Raw genomic sequence first — 18390 nt, 5'->3', positions numbered from 1 at the left:
TATATTTAGCTTTGCAGAAATGATTTACCTTCTGTAAATGTAAGAATTATGACCTAGTGTCTTGTCATTCTGTTACCAAAAACATGAGGAGAGAGGATAATGAAAGTTCACAGAAGTAACACGTTGTCACGATCGTTATAAACAGCGGACCAAGGCGCAGCGTGATATGCGTACATCTTTTATTAAGTACACACACGAACAAAACAACAAACCAAACGATACGTGAAGTCCTAGGTTAATACACCACAACAAACCTTACGGAAACAAGATCCCACAATAAACTAGTGCCGACCGGCTGCCTAAGTATGGTTCCCAATCAGAGACAACGAGAATCAGCTGCCTCTGATTGGGAACCACCCTGGCCAACATAGAAAACACGAACTAGAACGAAACATAGAAAATACAACATAGACACTACACACCCTGGCTCAACATTAAATAGTACCCAGAGCCAGGGCGTGACACACGTAAAGGCAGACCAACCAATTAGTTATAGTGTTTTTTCTTATAACAATTTGGTTTATGATTTATTAAGTGATTCAAAACATGTCATTCTCTTACCAAATCAGTAACAGAATATATTGATTATTGTCCAGTCATGTGGTCAAGTGCTGCAAAGAAAGATATAGTTAAACTGCAGCTTGCCCAGAACAGAGCGGCACGTCTTGCTCTTCATTGTAATCAGAGGGCTAATATAAATACTATGCATGCCAGTCTCTCTTGGCTAAGAGTTGAGGACAAACTGACTGCATCACTCCTTGTTTTTTGAAGAAAAATTACTGTTTTGAAAATTCCAAATTGTTTGCATAGTCAACTTACACACAGCTCTGACACACACACTTACCCCACCAGACTTGCCACCAGGGGTCTTTTCACATTCCCAAAATCTAGAACATATTCAAGAAGGCATACAGTATTATATAGAGCCATTATTGCATGGAACTTCCTTCCATCCCATATTGGTCAAATGAACAGCAAACCTGGTAAAAAAAACAACAGATAAAGCAACACATAACGGCACAACGCCACTCCCCTATTTGACCTAGATATGTTGTGTGTATCTATTGATATGTAGGCTATGTGTTCTGTTTTTACATTTACTGTATGTTGTTCTATCCTTGAGCTGTTCTTGTCTATTAATGTTCTATATTATGTCATCGCAGTGCTAGCTGTGCCACTAGAGATCCTGGTTCGAATCCAGGCTCTGTCATAGCCGGCCACGACCGGGAGACCAATGGGGCGGCGCGCAATTGGCCCAGTGTCGTCCAGGGTAGGGGAGGGAATGGCCGGCAGGGATGTAGCTCAGTTGATAGAGCATGGCGTTTGCAACGCCAGGGTTGTGGGTTTGATTCCCACAGGGGGTATGAAAAAAATAAATAATAATAATAATAATAATAATAATAAATTGGTATGCATTAACTGTAAGTCGCTCTGGATAAGAGCGTCTGCTAAATGACTAAAATGTAAATGTAATGTCATGGTTCATGTTTTGTGTGGACCCCAGGAAGAGTAGCTGCTGCTTTTGCAACAGCTAATGGGGATCCTAATAAAATACCAAAACAGAATGACCAAAAACTCTGCAACAGAATGACTGCAACTGAATTGGCTACAATGGGAATTCATAGTAGTCACAAACCACAGTTGGGTCACCTGCTACTGTCCTCCCGTCCACTGGCATACTCTTATGTTCAGCTCATAACTGTTTTCTTTCTCTTTCTGTCACGTGGTGGTCACAGCAATAGTGTGAAAATAGTCTGAACAACCCCTCCCTCTCTCTCTACCTGTCTCTCTTGTCACTTTCCAGTTAATTTCACATCTCCCAGCTCTTACTGACACCTACCCATGAGCCCCCTCTTTTTAAATGTACTATAACCAGCCCTCTCACCCATTGAGCACTGGCTGACACCGGAGGTCCATGGATGTTGAAAAGTAGTTGATATTTGGTCAATCTAAATCTGAACCAATCATAGACGTCCATTTCACAAGTTTGCACAGTACAGTACAGTACAGTACATTAGAGCACACTACACTACAGTACAGAAAAGTAGAGTATCGGTCAGTACTATACAGTACAGTACTGTACAGTAGAGTACAGTTTAGTACAGCACACTAGATTTATAATTTACTGTATTGTACTGTACTGTACTGAACTCTGCTGTGCTGTACTCTGCCGTAATCTACTGTGATGTCTAGACTTGTAAAACATAGACATCTATGATTGGTACAGATTTGGTGCGGTCTGGACCAACCACATTTGGTCTTGTTTGGGGGCAGAGTCATTAGAATAATAGCCAGTGATTAGAATAATTGGTTTTTGTTTAGCATACTTTTAAACTAAGAAATCAAAGTCTCAGCGTCATTCTGTTACCTTAGAATTGCCCTTATCTGACAACCAGATCAGAGATCCAACACCACCTTACCCTCCCCCAGCAGAGAGGAAATACATATTTGAGTGAATGTAAGGGATTTGGAAAGAACAGTAGTATCATAATGTGAGTGTACAAAACACCTGTTCTTTCTATGACATAGACTGACCAGGTGAAAGCTATGATCCCTTATTGATGTAGTTTGTTAAATCCACTTCAATCAGTGTAGATGATGGGGAGGAGACAGGTTAAAGAAGGATTTTTAAGCCTTGAGACAATTGAGACATGGATTGTGCCATTCAGAGGATGAAGACAAAATAATGAAGTTCCTTTGAACAGGTAGTAGGTGCCAGGCGCACCGGTTTGTGTCAAGAACTTCAATGCTGCTGGGTTTTTCATGCTCAACAGTTTCCTGTGTGTATATCAAGAATGGTCCACCACCTAAAGGAGATCCAGCTAACTTTGGAATCAACATGGACCAGCATCCAGGGTTGGATGGCATACCAGTGGAGATATACCAAACATTTTTTTAAATACTCAGAGGACCGTTATTAGCATGTTTTAACTAGTCCTACAAAAATGGTAGATTATCAGATACTCAACAAGAAGAAGTCTGATTTCATTATTTCTGAAACAGGATCCAAGGGTAAATATAAAGATCCGGTCCATTAAAAAAATTGGAGGCCCCTTACACTTCAGTGTGGTGATGCAAAAATTCTAGCAAAATGCATAGCGCATAGATATAAAAAGGTATTGTCGGATATTATTCATCCTAATCAGACAGGTTTTTTACATAGACGACACATTGGAGATAATATAAGACAAGTACTGGAAACAATAGAACACTATGGGAAACCAGGCCTGTGTCACGGTCGTTGAGAGACTGGTCAGACCAAGGCGCAGCGTGAAATGCATACATGTTTATTAAACTGAATAAACATACAAAAACAACAAAAGGCAACGAAACGTAACATCGGAAGGCTATACACTAACAAGCCAAACTCACCGAACACAAACAAGATCCCACAACCCAGGCAGGACTCCTTTGACCGGCGTTGGACTGGGCACCGGTGGAGCGGACTGCTCTAGCTCCGGAGTGGAGCAGCTGACCGGTGCTGGACCAGGCACCGGTGGAACGGGCACGGGCCGTACCGGACTGGAAACACGCACCACTGGTCTGGCGCGAGGAGCAGGCACGGGCCGGACCGGAATGGGAACACGCACCACTGGTCTGGCACGAGGAGCAGGAACGGGCCGGGCCGGACTGGGAACACACACCCCTGGTCTGGTGCGAGGAGCAGGAACGGGCCGGGCCGGACTGGAGACACGCACCACAGGTCTGGTGCGAGGAGCAGGAACGGGCCGGGCCGGACTGGGGACACGCACCACTGGCAGGTACGGGGTGTACAAACCTGACTCAGTTACACCAGCTCTGTCAGGAGGAATGGGCCAAAATTATCAAACTTATTGTGAGAAGCTTGAGGTAGACTTCCCGAAACGTTTGACCCAAGTTACACAATTTAAAGCTACCAAATACTAATTGAGTGTATGTAAACTTTTGACCCACTGGGAATGTGATGAAAGAAGTAAAAGCTGAAATAAATAATTCTCTCTACTATTATTCTGACATTTCACAATCTTAAAATAAAGTGGTGATCCTAACTGACCTAAGACAGGGATGTTTTACTAGGATTAAATGTCAGGAATTGTGAAAAACAGAGTTTAAATGTATTTGGCTAAGGTGTATGTAAACTTCAGCTGTATATATATATATATATATATATATATATATATAGAGAGAGAGAGAGAGAGAGAGAGAGAGAGGGGTAGTCCACAGTCATACAAGTATTTGGCATTACCTTCCTCTCAAGCCAAACACTGTAACTTTCTCTCTGTCTCTCGATCTCTTTTTACTGGCCTCCACTGTTTCAACCGGACCTCCTTTCATTCAGATAGTGTCTTTCTTTTCCTCCTCACGCTCTCGCTGCAGTTTGTCTGTGGGTGTGTGCCTTCACAACCTCCTCTTAAAATAGGTTATTAAAGATTAAAGGGATAGCCCTGGGATATTATGAAAGACATCCAATATTTTATGAGAAAGTCAAAACACTTCTGATGGTTATGTACCCTAAGTGATTTTCAGGGGAAGGTTTTGATATTGGATATACAGTGCATTCGGAAAGTATTCAGACCCCTTGACTTTTTCCACATTTTGTTATGTTACAGCCTTATTCTAAAAATTGATTAAATTGTTTATTTTTTGCCCCCTCATCAATCTACACACAATACCCCATAATAACAAAGCAAAAAATGTTTTTTAGAAAATGTTTGCAAATTTATTAACAATAAAAAAAATTAAATATTACATTTACATAAGTATTCAGACCTTGTTGAAGCACCTTTGGCAGTGATTACAGCCTCGAGTCTTCTTGGGTATGACACTACAAGCTTGGCACACCTCAATCGCAGGCTGCCCCCAGATGGTAAGGGTAGGTAACAACACATTCGCCACACTGATCCTCAACACTGTGCCCCTCAGGGGTGTGTGCTTAGTCCCCTCCTGTACTCCCTGTTCACCCATGACTACGTGGCCAAACACGACTCCAACACCATTATTACGTTTGCTGATGACACAACAGTGGTTGGCCTGATCACCGACAACGATGAGACAGCCTTTTGGGAGGAGGTCAGAGACCTGGCAATATGGTGCCAGGACAACAACTTCTCCCTCAATGTGAGTAAGACAAAGGACCTGATTGTGGACTACAGGAAAAGGCGGGCCGAACAGGCCCCCATTAACATCGACGGGGCTGTAGTGGAGCGGGTCGAGAGTTTCAAGTTCCTTGGTGTCCACATCACCAACAATCTATAATGGTCCAAACACACCAAGACAGTCATGAAGAGGGCACAACAACACCTTTTCTCCCTCAGGAGACTGAAAAGATTTGGCATGGGTCCCCAGATCCTCAAAAAGTTATACAGCTGCACCTTTGAGAGCATCCTGACTGGTTGCATCACCGCCTGCATCCGACCGTAAGGCGCTACAGAGGGTAATGTGGGGCCAAGTTGTGTCATCCTTTTACTGAGGAGTGGCTTCAATCTGGCCACTCTACCATAAAGACCTGATTGTTGGAGTGCTGCAGAGATGGTTGTCCTTCTGGAAGGTTCTCCCATCTCCACAGAGGAACTCTGAAGCTCTATCAGAGTTACCATCGGGTTCTTGGCCACCTTCCTGACCAAGGCCCTTCTCCCCCGATTGCTCAGTTTGATCGGGCGGCCAGCTCTAGGAAGAGTCTTGGTGGTTCCAAACTTCTTCAATTTAAGAATGATGGAGGCCACTATGTTCTTGGGAACCTTCAATGCTGCAGAAATGTTTTGGTACCCTTTCCCAGATCTGTGCCTCGACACAATCCTGTCTCGGAGCTCTACGTATAATTATTTCGACCTCATGGCTTGGTTTTTGCTCTGACATGCACTGTCAACTGTGGGACCTTATATAGACAGTTGTGTGCCGTTCCAAATCATGTCCAATCCAATTGAATTTACCACAGGTGGGCTCCAATCAAGTTGTAGACACATCTCAAGGATGATCAATGGAAACAGGATCGCAAAGGGTCTGAATACTTATGTAAATAAGGTATTTATGTTTATTATTTTTAATACATTTGCTAAAATTTCTAAATACCTGTTTTCGATTTGTCATTATGGGGTATTGTGTGCAGATTGATGAGGACAATTTTTCATTTAATCAATTTTAGAATAAGGCTGAAACATAACAAAATATGGAAAAAGTAAAGGGGTCTGAATACTTTCCGAATGCTCTATAGTTATTCTGGGCCGGACACCCTTTGTCGTGTGCTTGAACAGTGAGCAAGGTACTTTTTTGGCTGATGGATAAGCAAAGCAATATTAAAGTCTTACTCAGGTTGTTTTCATTTTGTACTTTCATTTGTGTCTGAGCCCTATACAGTTATTGTTCACCCACTGCATGAAATGAGTGATCTATCCGACTGGGCACAAACTGGTTGAATCAACATTGTTTCAATGTCATTTCAACAAAAATATTTAATCTGATGACGTTAAATCAACGTGGGAAACTGATTGCATTTGCAAAAAATCATCAGCGTACATGAATTTAAGGCATTATAAAAAACAATTTCACCCAACATGTCCAATTTCATGGTTAGAATTTTTGTTGATTTCTCTTTAAATTCATGTTAGTTGATAAATCAATCAAATATACAGTAAATCAAAACTAGACGTTGAACTTGACGTCTGTGCCCAGTGGGACGGTTCTGAAATTGGAGTACCATATTTACAAGGATTTTACTCATGTGCCAACCAATTTACATCTCAAAACACGAGTTGTAAATTACCTGGAAGTGGACCACTGTTTCTCCCTCTGAACCACTAGAACGAATGATGAAATTAAATAAAACCTATGTAAAAAAAGAGACCCAGGCTAATTAGAATCCAGCGCTATAGGGGTCTTTGGAGACCATAGGGGTTACGCTACCATGATAACATCAAGGCTGGTTCAGCTCTGTCTCACTGCCGCATTAGTTGGAAACGGGCCATGACTCATAAGATGAAGAATCACTTGTAATGCTCGCAAGCTCTCCCAGGGAGAGGAGGATGAGATGTTCAGGGAGCTATGGCTTTGTAGACATAGAAAAGATTGAGTGAGACAGCAAGTGATAGCATAGGCTTTAGTTACTGTTTACGCATTAGAGTGGAATTTCCGACCCGAGTTAAGCGTGCGTAAATGGAACGTTATTCCCTTTTTATGAACTTTTTCTCTACGCATATTCTGACCTTGAACTTAAGCTTGAGAATAGCATGCTGTTCACCCGCTATTCGTTTGGGTTGGAGATCAAATAAATAAAGGCGTGGCAGATGTATGTCTACAGCCGTATTCTGACCTTGACTTAATTCCCTCATAATTCCACAAACTTCACGTGCAATGAATAAGGTTGAGCAACCTGTCAGTTTCAAGTGGAACAACATCTACTTTATTTTTTCATATTGAAATAACACCATTCTCCATGCACTGTAATTTACAAATTGATAAGAGCTATTTATAAGAGCTAGGTAAATGAGTAAGCCGTTTGGATAAGGGGATTGTAAATATAAATGACAATTGTGTAACCAGTCATATGGCAGCAAACTGAAGAATATCAACATATCACCATTTCCACAGTGAAGTTTATGAAATTCTGGCCTTATAACTTACAAGGATTTGGAGACCCCACCATGGGACCACGCAGCCATTATACCGCTCAGGAAGGAGACGCTTTCTGTATCCTAGAGATTAATGTCCTTTGGTGCGAAAAGTGCAAATCAATCCCAGAACAACAGCAAAGGACCATGCGAAGATGCTGTAGGAAACAGGTACAAAAGTATCTATATCCACAGTGGCCGAGCAGGGAAGGTTTTTGCAGGCTTATTCCACCCACACGAGTTGCTGGCTCCAGGTGGTGGTGTTGGCGGAGATGAGGCAACGAAGAGCCATCTCCAGGTCCTGATTGGCTTGCTCCAACTGGCCGTTAGACTGGGGGTGAAAACCGGAGGACAGGGTGACCGATGACCCAATGAGGGTGCAGAACGCCTTCCAGAACCAGGACGAGAACTGAGGATTGCAATCGGAGACCATGTCCACCGGCAGTCCATGGATCCGGAAGACGTGCTGCACCATGAGCTGGGCCGTCTCCTTGGCTGAGGGTAACTTGGGAAGGGAAATTTAATGGACGGCTTTGGAAAAGCTATCCACCACCATAAGGATAGTGGTGTTGCTGATGGAGAGAGACCAGTGACAAAGTTCCTGGATATATGAGAGCAGGGGTGGTGAGGAACAGTGAGTGGTTGAAGGAGGCCAGCCGGAGCTTGCCGCAGAGTCATATTCTGAGCACACACAGTGCAGATGGCGACGAACGCGGAGACGTCAGGAACCATGGTGGGCCACCAAAAACGTTGTCGTAAAAAAGGCAGGGTCCGACGGGAGCCAGGATGGCATGCAAGTCTGGAGGAATGAGCCCATTCCAGGACCGGGGAACAGGCAGAGTCCGGGACAAACATCCGCTGAAGGACCTGTCGGACGTGGAGGACGTGTTCTTGAGCTGACCAGGAAAAAACAAGGATGTCATCAAGGTAGACAAACACGAACTGGTTTAACATATCATGGAGCACATCGTTGACCAGGGCCTGGAACAGTGCGGGAGCATTGGTCAGTCCGAATGGCATAACAACGTACTCATAGCGCCCGCTAGCCATGTTAAAAGCTGTCTTCCATTAGTCTCCTCCCCATATCCGAACCAGATGGTAGGCGTTCCGAAGGTCCAACTTTGAGAAGATTGTTGCTCCCTGGAGAGGCTCGAAAGCTGAGGAGATGAGTGTTAGAGGGCAAAGGTTTTTAACCGTGATGTCATTAAAGCCCCGGTAGTCGATACACGGGTGCAGGGTTTTGTCCTTCTTCTCCACAAAGAGTCCTCAATGTACCTCTCCATGGTCTTGGTCTCCGGACCTAACAGGGAATAAAGCCGCCCCCGAGGCGGTGTAGTTCCTGGGAGAAGGTCGATAGCGCAGTCGTATGGTCGATGCGGAGGGAGAGATGTTGCGTGGGCCTTATTGAAAACATCCCGGAGGTCCTGGTACTCTGCAGGAATGGCGGAGAGATCCGAGGCTTCTCCCAAGCCCACAGGAAGACGTCCCGGGGCAGGCTGCGCCGACTTCAGACAATGCGCGTGGCAGAATGGGCTCCAACCCATGATAGAACCAGTAGCCCAGTCTATCAGAAGAGCCTCTGGAGCCAAGAAAACCCCAAAACCAAGGGTGCATGAGGGGATTTAATGAGCAGGAACTGCATAGACTCACTGCAATTACCTGACACTTTCAGGTTAATGGGAAACGTATTGCGCCCATCCAGTGCTCTGACGCCATGGGAATGGCGAGAGGTTGTGTGGAGATTCCCAGCTCTGACACCAGGGTAGCGTCCATAAAGCTCTCATCAGACCCAGAGTCAATGAGCACCCAGAGAGATTTGGACTGGTCACCCCACAACAGGATAGCATGGAGAGGGGTACGAGTAATGGAAGATGGGAAACTCCCCATACGGCTCACCAGCATACTTGTACCTACTTGATGAGCCTGGTCTTCTAATGGACAGGTAGATATATAATGTCCTGTTGATCCACAATACAGACAGTTCTTGGTGCTCAGTCTGCGTAAGCGTTCAGCAGGAGACAATCTGGCTCTGCCCAGTTGCATGGGCTCCGGGAGGAAGCGAGTCGACAGCCCTCGTGATTCCCGGGGGAACTCAGGTGATCGGATTCTCCCGGGGACTTCTGGGATTCCTCGGAGGCGAGGTGGGTGCCGTGAACGAGCGAGTGTGACCGGGAGCAGATCTCCTCTCCTTCCTACGTTCCCGTAGCCGCCCATCGATCCGTATGGTCAAGGCTATGAGAGAGTTGAGATCCATGGAAAACTCCAGGGCTGCGAGCTCGTCTTTGTCCACCTCCGATAATCCATGCAGGAAAGTGTGGAACAGAGTTTCCGGGTTCCAGGCACTCTCGGCGGCCAAAGTGCAAAAATCTACTGTGTAATCTGCCACACTACGGGAGTCTTGACGCAGTAGCTTATGAGCAGCCTCTCTCCCGGACAATGGAGAATCGAACACCTTTCTCATCTCCGCCACAAACTCCTCCAGACTGAGGCAAACAGTGGATTGTTGCGCCCACACCACCGTAGCCCAGGTGAGAGCCCTCCCAGACATCAGCGTATTCAAATACGCTTTCCTCGAGTGATCCAAGGGAAACGAAGAGGGATGCAGCTCAAAGATGAGAGAACACTGGGAGAGAAATGCACGGCAGGATCCTGGATCTCCAGCGTAGCGCTCCGGAGGAGGTAAGCGGGGTTCTCGGGAAGCCGGGGTAGATTGGGGAGAAGCGCCGTTGGTAGCGGGGTAACTGACAGTCTGGGGGGGTTACTGTTGTGGCTTGCTGCTTAGTAGATAACCTGCGGAATTGCTCCAGCAATGCAGTGAAAGCGTGGTCATGGCATTCCGCCAAGGTGTGAAGTCTTTCCATAAGGTCTTCAAGTACTACCTCGTATCTACCAATAACGACTCCTTGGACGGAGACAGCGTTGCGGAGCTAGTCCGAGTCTGCTGGCTCAGTCATGGCCAGTTCGTACTATCACGACTCATGATATGACCCAGATGCAGACACAGGAGGCGGATGATTTAGTTCTCAGATAATTTATTATAACACGGGGAGCATACAAAGGGCAGGTCGAGGACAGGCAGAGGTTCGTAACCAGATCAGAGTCCGACAGGTACAGGACGGCAGACAGGCTCAGGGTCAGGGCAGGCAGAAGTTCATAAACCAGGTCAGAATCAGGCAGGTACAGAACAGCAGGCAGGCTCAGGGTCAGGGCAGGCAGAAAGGTCAGAACAGGAAAGGCTAGAAACTAAAAACTAGAGAGCAGGGAAAAACAGGAAACACACTGTGACGACCTGACAATACAAGACGAACTGGCAACAGACAAACAGAAAACGCAGGTATAAATACACAGGGGATAATGGGGAAAATGGGAGACACGTGGTGGGGGGTGGAGACAAGCACAAGACAGGTGAAACAGATCAGGGCTTGACAGACAGAATGTGTGGAAAAAAGAGGCAGAGGGACATAAACTCAGAGATGATCTGTCCTTGAGATTGTGAAGGAAATATTGAATGTTTGAACAATAAGAGAGATCTAGAGAAAAGACAGTGAAAGAGAGTGAAATAATATCACAGTCATGGAAAATGGAGAGACTGAGAAAAATAAAAATACATCTAGAAAGAGATACAGTGCAAATGTACAGTGGAAATGGATCAAGAGCGACAGTGAGAGCAAGAGTGACAGCGTGATCCAAACAGGTGGTTTGTGAATAATGGGATTCTGGCCCTGTAGACTTGTTGCTATTACATTTTTGGCATGTGCAAAGGAAGTCATGTCTTAGCGGAGGAAAGGAAAGCAGCTGTGTGGCCTTCGGACATCACATTTTTTTTATCTGTCTCTCTCTCACACATACACATACACACACACACACACACACACACACACACACACACACACACACCTGTGTCTGTCTGATGAGAGATCCCTGTCCTCTCCCCAATGGCTCTTCCTGAGAACACCACAGCCTTGTCCGTCTGTCAAAGGTCAGCCTTCCTGCCTTAACGACAAGAGACTGAGGGCAGGGCCATGATGGATCACAGCAATGCCTTTGTTATTTCATATTTCAAGGCTGAATGAAACACAAGATTGATCACAATCCAATGTCAAACAAAAACATACTTCCTGACACACGTATTTCCTAACATTTACATGTGTTACAGAGCTTGTTAGAAGTGGAACATGCACTGTACAGATGAAGGGATGACCCACTGACCTACTGACGGAACAACACATGCTGTTTGTTCACCTGCACACGCCCGCAATTGCTAATAACCCATCCGCAACCGCCCAACTATATGTGTTAAAGTGAAAATCTGAGGCCACACCCGACCCTAACCCGCAAATCCAATACCTTGACGTTGTTTTCTTTAAGCCATTTTGCCACAACTTTGGAAGTATGCGTGGGGTCATTGTCCATTTGGAAGACCAATTTGCGACCAAGCTTTAACTTTCTGACTGATGTCTTGAGATGTTGCTTCAATATATCCACATCATTTTCCTTCCTCATGATGCCATCTATTTTGTGAAGTGCACCAGTCCCTCCTGCAGCAAAGCACCCCCACAGCATGATGCTGCAACCCCCGTGCTTCACGGTTGGGATGGTGTCCTTCGGCTTGCAAGGTCCCCCTTTTTCCTCCAAACATAACGATGGTCATTATGGCCAAACAGTTATATTTTTGTTTAATCAGACAAGAGGACATTTCTTCAAAAAGTATGATCTTTGTCCCCATGTGCAGTTGCAAAACGTAGTCTGGCTTTTTTATGGTGGTTTTGGAGCAGTGGCTTCTTCCTTGCTGAGCGGCCTTTCAGGTTATGTCGATATAGGACTCGTTTTACTGTGGATATAGATACTTTGTAACGGTTTCCTCCAGCATCTGTCCTTTGCTGTTGTTCTAGGATTTATTTGCAAAGTACTTTCATCTCTAGGAGACAGAACGCGTCTCCTTCCTGAGCGGTATGACGGCTTTGTGGTCCCATGGTGTTTATACTTGCATACTATTGTTTGTACAGATGAACGTGGTACCTACAGGTGTTTGGAAATTGCTCCTAAGGATGATCCAGACTTGTGGAGGTCTACAGTTTATTTTCTGAGGTCTTGGCTGATTTCTTTAGATTTTCCCATGATGTCAAGCAAAGAGGCACTGAGTTTGAAGGTAGGCCTTGAAATACATCCACAGGTACACCTCCAATTGACTCAAATGATGTCAATTAGCCTATCAGAAGCTTCTAAAGCCATGACATTTTCTGGAATTTTCCAAGCTGTTTAAAGGCACAGTCAACTTAGTGTATGTAAACTTCTGACCAACTGGAATTGTGATACAGTGAATTATAAGTGAAATAATCTGTCTGTAAACAATTGTTGGAATATGACTTGTGTCATGCACAAAGTAGATGTCCTAACCAATTTGCCAAAACTACAGTATGTTAACAAGACATTTGTGGAGTGGTTGAAAAACAAGTTTTAATGACTCCAAACTAAGTGTATGTAAACTTCTGACTTCAACTGTATACAGTGGGGGAAAAAAGTATTTAGTCAGCCACCAATTGTGCAAGTTCTCCCACTTAAAAAGATGAGAGAGGCCTGTAATTTTCATCATAGGTACACGTCAACTATGACAGACAAATTAAGATTTTTTTTTCCAGAAAATCACATTGTAGGATTTTTTATGAATTTATTTGCAAATGATGGTGGAAAATAAGTATTTGGTCACCTACAAACAAGCAAGATTTCTGGCTCTCACAGACCTGTAACTTCTTATTTAAGAGGCTCCTCTGTCCTCCACTCGTTACCTGTATTAATGGCACCTGTTTGAACTTGTTATCAGTATAAAAGACACCTGTCCACAACCTCAAACAGTCACACTCCAAACTCCACTATGGCCAAGACCAAAGAGCTGTCAAAGGACACCAGAAACAAAATTGTAGACCTGCACCAGGCTGGGAAGACTGAATCTGCAATAGGTAAGCAGCTTGGTTTGAAGAAATCAACTGTGGGAGCAATTATTAGGAAATGGAAGACATACAAGACCACTGATAATCTCCCTCGATCTGGGGCTCCACGCAAGATCTCACCCCGTGGGGTCAAAATGATCACAAGAACGGTGAGCAAAAATCCCAGAACCACACGGGGGACCTAGTGAATGACCTGCAGAGAGCTGGGACCAAAGTAACAAAGCCTACCATCAGTAACACACTACGCCGCCAGGGACTCAAATCCTGCAGTGCAAGACGTGTCCCTCTGTTTAAGCCAGTACATGTCCAGGCCCGTCTGAAGTTTGCTAGAGTGCATTTGCATGATCCAGAAGAGGATTGGGAGAATGTCAGATGAAACCAAAATAGAACTTTTTGGTAAAAACTCAACTCGTCGTGTTTGGAGGACAAAGAATGCTGAGTTGCATCCAAAGAACACCATACCTACTGTGAAGCATGGGGGTGGAAACATCATGCTTTGGGACTGTTTTTCTGCAAAGGGACCAGGACGACTGATCCGTGTAAAGGAAAGAATGAATGGGGCCATGTATCGTGAGATTTTAAGTGAAAACCTCCTTCCATCAGCAAGGGCATTGAAGATGAAACGTGGCTGGGTCTTTCAGCATGACAATGATCCCAAACACACCGCCCGGGCAACAAAGGAGTGGCTTCGTAAGAAGCATTTCAAGGTCCTGGAGTGGCCTAGCCAGTCTCCAGATCTCAACCCCATAGAAAATCTTTGGAGGGAGTTGAAAGTCTGTGTTGCCCAGCGACAGCCCCAAAACATCACTGCTCTAGAGGAGATCTGCATGGAGGAATGGGCCAAAATACCAGCAACAGTGTGTGAAAACCTTGTGAAGACTTAAAGAAAATGTTTGACCTGTGTCATTGCCAACAAAGGGTATATAACAAAGTATTGAGAAACTTTTGTTATTGACCAAATACTTATTTTCCACCATAATTTGCAAATAAATTCATTAAAAATCCTACAATGTGATTTTCTGGATTTTTTTTTCTCATTTTGTCTGTCATAGTTGACGTGTACCTATGATGAAAATTACAGGCCTCTCTCATCTTTTTAAGTGGGAGAACTTGCACAATTGGTGGCTGACTAAATACTTTTTTTCCCCACTGTATATTGTATTCTAGTCAATACCATCCTATTCAACTATTGCTGTGTATACTGTATACACACACACACACACACACATGCATACACTACCAGTCAAAGGTTTGGACACACCTACTCATTCGAGGGTCTTTCTTTATTTTTACTATTTTTTTACATTGTAGAAACCTCCCGAGTGGCGCAGTGGTCTAGGGCACTGCATCGCAGTGCTAGCTGTGCCACTAGAGATCCTGGTTTGAATCCAGGCTCTGTCGTATCCGGCCGTGACCGGGAGACCCATGGGGTGGTGCACAATTGGCCAAGCGTTGTCCAGGATAGGGGAGGGAATGGCCGCCAGGGATGTAGCTCAGTTGGTAGAGCATGGCGTTTGCAACGCCAGAGTTGTGTGTTCGATTCCCACGGGGGGCCAGTATGAAAAATAAAAAAGATATACTCACTCACTAACTGTAAGTCGCTCTGGATAAGAGTGTCTGCTAAATGACTAAAATGTAAATGTAATAGTGAAAACATCAAAACTATGAAATAACACATATGGAATCATGTAGTAACAAAAAAGTCTTAAACAAATCAAATATATTTTATATTTGAGAATCTTCAAATAGCAACCCTTTTCCTTGATGACAGCTTTGCACAATCTTGGAATTATCTCAACCAGCTTCACCTGGAATAATTTTACAACAGTCTTGAAGGAGTTCCCACATATGCTGAGCACTTGTTGGCTGCTTTTCCTTCACTCTGCAGTCCGACTCATCCCAAACCATCTCAATTGGGTTGAGGTTGGGGGATTGTGGAGGTCAAGTCATCTGATGCAGCACTCCATCACTCTCCTTCCTGGTAAAATAGTCCTTACACAGCCTGGAGGTGTGTTGGGTCATTGTCCTGTTGAAAAACAAATGATAGTCCCACTAAGCCCAAACCAGATGGGATGGCGTATCACTGTAGAATGCTGTGGTAGCCATGCTGGTTATGTGTGCCTTGAATTCTAAATAAATCACAGACAGTGTTACCAGCAAAGCACCCCTACACCATAACAACTCCTCCTCCATGTGTTTTGGTGGGAAATACACATGCGGAGATCATCCATTCACCCACACCGCGTCTCACAAATTCAAATGCATTTCAGGTGACTACCTCATGAAGCTGGTTGAGAGAATGCCAAGACTGTACAAAGCTGTCATCAAGGCAATGGGTGGCTATTTGAAGAATATCGAATATAAAATATATTTTGATTTGTTTAACACTTTTTTGGTTACTACATGATTCCATATGTTATTTCATAGTTTTGATGTCTTCACTACATTTTAGTCATTTAGCAGACGCTCTTATCCAGAGCGACTTACAGTTAGTATAATAGTAAAAATAAAGAAAAACCCTTGAATGAGTAGGTGTTCTATAACTTTTGACAGGTAGTGTATATAGATTTATTTAAATTTGTATGCCTATTCCAAACCTTAACCCTTGCCTTAACCATTCGGAGTTAATGCCTAAACTTAACCTTAAACACTATGACATTTGAAACAACTACAAAATTTGACCTTTGAGAAATATAGATGAACGTCTAATTCTGATGAGAGAGTGTGAGAGCTGGTTGTAAATGTACACAGTAAGCAACAAAGGGCTTACCTTAGTTAGAGGCGGATCTGGTAAATACACACACATATAGTTTTGCTGAGAAAATAATGGTTGATTTTTGCTACATTCCTCAAACTCTTTGATCCTTAATTGGAAGTATTTTGTCTTTTGATGCTCGCCCCTGGCTTCCTGCGAAACGAGTGCTACCAACAGATGTTTACTGATTGTTCTGTAAAGGTTTTCTGTTCTTAACATGTAATTAGGGTATAATGAGGGTATGGAGGGAGATTTTCTTCTTCTTCTTCTTCTTCTTCTTCTTCTTCTTCTTCTTCTTCTTCTTCTTCTTCTTCTTCTTCTTCTTCTTCTTCTTCTTCTTCTTCTTCTTCTTCTTCTTCTTCTTCTTCTTCCGTAGCACTTAATATTAACTCCACGTAATAAGGGTGGGGGTACTTTTTTTTTCGCCCCGCGCTGATTACAACTGCATTACATCACTAAAAGTATGTGCACACCCCTTCAAATTAGTGGACTCGGCATTTCAGCTACACCCATTGCTGACAGGTGTCTAACATTGAGCACACAGCCATGCAATCTCGATAGACAAACATTGGCAGTAGTATGACCTTACTGAAAAGCTCAGTGACTTTCAACATGGCACCGTCATAGGATGCCACCTTTCTAACAAGTCAGTTCGTCAAGAACTTCCCCAGTCAACTGTAAGTTCTGTTATTGTGAAGTGGTAGGCCACACAAGCTCACAGAACCGGACCACTGAGGGCTGAAGCGGTTAGCACGTAAAAATAGTCTCCTTGTTTGCAACACTCACTACCGAGTTCCAAACTGCCTCTGAAAGCAACGTCAGCACAGGAACTGTTCGTCAGGAGCTTCATGAAATGGGTTTTCATGGCTGAGCAGGCGCACACAAGCCTAAGATCACCATGCGCAATGCCAAGCGTCGGCTGGAGTGGTGTAAAGCTTGCCGCCATTGGACTCTGGAGCAGTGGAAACGCGTTCTCTAGAGTGATGAATCACTCACCATCTGGCAGTCCGATGGACTAATCTGGGTTTGGCAGATGCCAGGAGAACGCTACCTGCCCCAATGCATAGTGCCAACTATAAAGTTTGGTGGAGGAGGAATAATGGTCTGGGGCTGTTGGTTACACTGAAGATAAATCTTAACGCTACAGCATACATTGACATTCTAGACAATTCTGTGCTTCCAACTTTGTGGCAACAGTTTGGGGAAGGCCCTTTCCTGTTTCAGCACGACAATGCCCCCATTCACAAAGCGAGGTCCCTACAAAAATGGTTTGTCGAGATCGGTGTGGAAGAACTTGACTGGCCGGCACGGAGACCTGACCTCAACCCAATCGAACACCTTTGGGATGAATTGGAACACCGACTGCAAGCCAGGCCTAATCACCCAACATCAGTGCCCGAATTCACTAATGCTCTTGTGGCTGAATGGAAGCAAGTCGCCACAGCAATGTTCCAACATCTAGTGGAAAGCCTTCCCAGAAGAGTGGAGGCTGTTATAGCAGCAAAGAGGAGACCAACTCCATATTAATGCCCATGATTTTTGAATGAGATGTTCGACGAGCAGGTGTCCACGTGCTGTTGGTCATGTAGTGTATGTTTGTCTGCTCATACAGGAGTAATAAAGCCCCAGTGCACTAATTTTGTGGGCAAAAATATTCGTCAGCAGTGCAGAAAAAATAAAGAAGTGCTGCAGCACCCTCAGCACCCCTACTTCACGCAGCTATGGCCATTGGTAGACATTTCAGCAGTACCTGATGCTCTTTAAGGTCTCAAAATGGTGTAGAACAGGGGTGTCAAACATACGGCACGTGGTTCTGATCGTTTTATTTTATTTGAGTGCTTTTTTTGGGGGGGGCAAACTTAATATATTTTAAAATGACTAAAACCAAATCAAAACTGTGTCCAGCTCGCTAATAATAGACAGTCAGGGAGCATTGAACATTCCAAAAACTATGGATAGAGGACTATTTTTTGCTAATTTTGATGGTGAGGATGTCATGGGCCTCTCACTCCACCGGGTTACCACCTTAATTTTCTTCCACTCTGCTCACCACTCTCTCTACTCAGCCTAACTAGCTCCACCTGTCCCTGCTCTGCTCTGCTCT

General features: G+C 44.3%; 1 protein-coding gene across 1 annotated transcript in view; it reads left to right on the top strand.

The window, feature by feature from the left end:
- The window catches only part of LOC121554317 (disintegrin and metalloproteinase domain-containing protein 33), a 207645-nt gene that overhangs the window by 94796 nt on the left and 94459 nt on the right, over positions 1–18390 (top strand). The gene's annotated exons all lie outside the window — the stretch shown is intronic.

Source organism: Coregonus clupeaformis, unplaced genomic scaffold (assembly GCF_020615455.1).
Source record: "Coregonus clupeaformis isolate EN_2021a unplaced genomic scaffold, ASM2061545v1 scaf0003, whole genome shotgun sequence".
Lineage (NCBI taxonomy): Eukaryota > Metazoa > Chordata > Actinopteri > Salmoniformes > Salmonidae > Coregonus > Coregonus clupeaformis.
The sequence above is the reverse complement of the archived record's forward strand: the minus strand, read 5'-3'. Positions and strand labels throughout refer to the sequence as shown.